Source organism: Octopus bimaculoides, chromosome 17, assembly GCF_001194135.2.
Source record: "Octopus bimaculoides isolate UCB-OBI-ISO-001 chromosome 17, ASM119413v2, whole genome shotgun sequence".
In the NCBI taxonomy this organism is placed as follows: domain Eukaryota; kingdom Metazoa; phylum Mollusca; class Cephalopoda; order Octopoda; family Octopodidae; genus Octopus; species Octopus bimaculoides.
Genome location: NC_068997.1, coordinates 54,789,647 through 54,792,927, shown reverse-complemented (window position 1 = coordinate 54,792,927; position 3,281 = coordinate 54,789,647). Strand labels below are relative to the sequence as shown.

At 32.7% G+C, this 3,281-nt stretch overlaps 1 protein-coding gene across 20 annotated transcripts in view; it reads left to right on the top strand.

Annotated features, from left to right (window-relative positions):
- The window catches only part of LOC106878639 (thrombospondin type-1 domain-containing protein 7A), a 999,802-nt gene that overhangs the window by 825,633 nt on the left and 170,888 nt on the right, over positions 1-3,281 (top strand). The window lies entirely within an intron of this gene.

Genomic DNA, 3,281 nt, shown 5'->3' with positions numbered 1-3,281 from the left:
AATAAACATACCAATACATTATATTGTCTTTGAGCTTTTAAAGTTCAATGTGGATACTATTGAAGGCACACACACATATATATAGAGACAGAGAGAGATCCGTATCACACATATACACAACATCTGTATGTAGATCAGTTGTACACAGTTGCATACAATCATATACATATGTAAATATATGCATGTATAGGAATTCATAGCAGGCACATATATAACATCCTGATATACACAGTTATCTACAATGACATACATGTAATACATATAAATAAACATCTATATATATATATATATATATATATATATATATATATAATTTGTTTCTCTAGACTTGCTGATCTTAATCCCTGAGAAAGTTTACCAAAGTTCTCCATTACCTCGGGCCATTTTCTGAATCCATCTCAAGCATCTCTTCTCCTACCGTCTGTATTGATTATCATGTCGGTCACCTCTCTATTAAGTAGTTTCTATAACCTACCTATGTTCACCTGGTTGATTTGCACCTGGGCATTACTTAGATTTGACTTGTAACTTCAAAACAGCTATTTTCCCTCTCCCTTCTTTAAACTTTCTTTCTGTAACGATATGAAGTGTCAATACAAGTGTGGTACGTAAAGATTTTTATCTAAAAGCAAAATAACATTTTTCTCTTTCTTTCTGTATTTTTGCATTTCAAATGACTGGTAATTTTTTGTTGCTGCTTTGCTATTTTTTTTATGTATGTAGTCTTTTTAATTTCATCTTGCTACAACTTTTCTTTAGCAATGCATAACTAATATGCCAAACTAATTTCATACGTGTCCCATCATGCAACAGGAATAAATTACACACACATACACACTATAACTGTGCATGAGAATGTGTGTATTTACATAGATATAGGACAATAGCTATGTATATCGCAATGTAATTGTGTATGTGTATGTAAATACAAAAGATATATGATAGGAGGTATGTATATGAATATATACTTGAGTATGAGGGCAAGTGAATGGATTTACATTTGTATATAAGAATAAGAACACACACATATGATTATATGTTTGTGTATTGGAGACATGTACATATGTATATAGATGCATGAGAGTGTGTATATGACTATATGATTGTGTAAGAAAACATCTTTATGTACAAAGATGTGCGTGTATATGATTATAATTCTGTATATGAAAACATCCAAATGTATACACATAGATTTATGAAAACAAATATGCATCTATGTGGAGAGCTAGCAGAGACATTAGAGCATTGAACAAAATGCTTTGTGATATCTGTTCTGGCTCTGTAAATTCTGAGTTCAAATCCCACCAATGTCAGTTTTGTCATTCATCCTTTCTGGTTCAATAAATAAAGCACCAGTCCACTACTGGAGTCAATTACACTTCTGTCTCTCTCTCTCTCTCTTTAAAAAATTGTTTGAATACAGACCTCGAGAGGGATGGGTTCTGACATGTTTAAAAGTACCCAATTCAAGTTGTTTGCCACAACAGTACCTACAATTCCATGAGGACTCAAAGACCAAAGAAAGATTATATATTATAAAATAGTGAACTTGATCAAGAGCAGGTTGACTTAATAAAACACATCACATTTAAAGCTAAATCCATGTGAGGAAATGAACAACTGAAAATCAACCAATCTTACTATGCTACCGCTGCTGGCAGTAAGCAATTGCTGCTACACATTTACTAACCGGTGGACTGATTCAATTGCCAGTTTCAATATTTTGAAGTCACAGTGCCTTCGAAAAGTTATGTACTACTAACCTTTAGCTTGCTATATGCTATCCTATGCAATTAACCATTTTTGCTCTCAAAAATAAATTTAATATATTCCAAAGTCCATTTTGAAATGAAATAAAAATGCCCCCTACTCACCGAATACTCAAGGACATTTATATAAATATCGTATTGATGCATACATTTTTCCTAATTGTTTCTCATTTAGCTAAAGTAATTAGTTTCTCTACTTCCAGTAACGTTTTTCTTGTCCTGCCAGGAAAATTAGAATAAACCTCTGTTTTCCAAGGAAGTTCCACAAAAGAACTGGAACTGTATTGTGATGATAGTTTCCATAGTTCACTCACAATATCTTTGTCTGTAGAATATGGTAATGGCACATGTAAATTAAAGCACAAAGGCACATCTGTTTGCATGTGTGTTTTGCTTGTGTGTGAATATTTGACTCCATGTGTCATCACCATTTGAACACAGGTAACATTTGTTTACAACTGTTGTAAGCAAGATGTCCCTACAGTTCAACAATTTCATCAGATGTGTGAAGATCAGGGGAGATAAACATATCTCAATTGAAAACCAGAAAAGGCATCAGTGATAGGAAGGACATTAAATATTGCCTCAATGTGCATTGTTCAACCCACGCCAGCAAGGAAAAAAAGAATGGACATGATGATGATGATGATGAGGAGGAGGAGGAGGAGGAGTTGAAGTGGAAAGGAGAAAGAGGGAGGGGTAAGAGGGAGAGAAAGATTTCAGTGACATGAGAGGGTTAATGCTATGTTTATTTTTTGCATAATTAATTAGTAATGGCAACATTTCAAACAGTCATTTCACAACGCTAGCAACAGAATTCACTACAGACGAATTGATAATTTCAGAAAACATGTAAACATACCATTATTTGCATTCAAATCTAATTAGTTATAATGTTCTGAATCATCTAGTGATATCAATATAAACATTACTATATCTGGTTAATATTAAAGGCATTAGATTTTAGTTTCCGATTAACAGTTTGAGATTTCTTGAACTTTGCATTGTGATTTTCATTGCAATATTATGTTGTTTATCATTCTTGCTCACTACTTTATAATCCCCCAATAACTGCTTTGATATTTTCGTAAATAATAACATACTTTGTCAAGAATAAAATGGAATATTCCATTCTAGCTTGTTCTCTGGATAAATGGTTTCTATTGATTACAGAAATTAACATGTCAACTGAATACGTCCAGAGTTTAATTAAATAAAGGTTGAGCAGTTGTAATAAATGACTGAGAGCCATTTGTCACTCCACGCCAGAAACATTCATAACGCTGTCATAGTAACGGTAGTATTACTAAAAGACAACAAACACACTCCATTTTGTTCCATTTATACTTCAGCTAAATTTTCTGTTATTCATGTATAACATGACAACATTTATTTCGACTTCGACAAGTAATATTTTGTCAATCCAGTCATTGTGTACAGCTAAAATAGTATAACCCCATCGTTATTTATACATTAACCAAGTCCATTCTGGATCAAACTATATTTATGGGA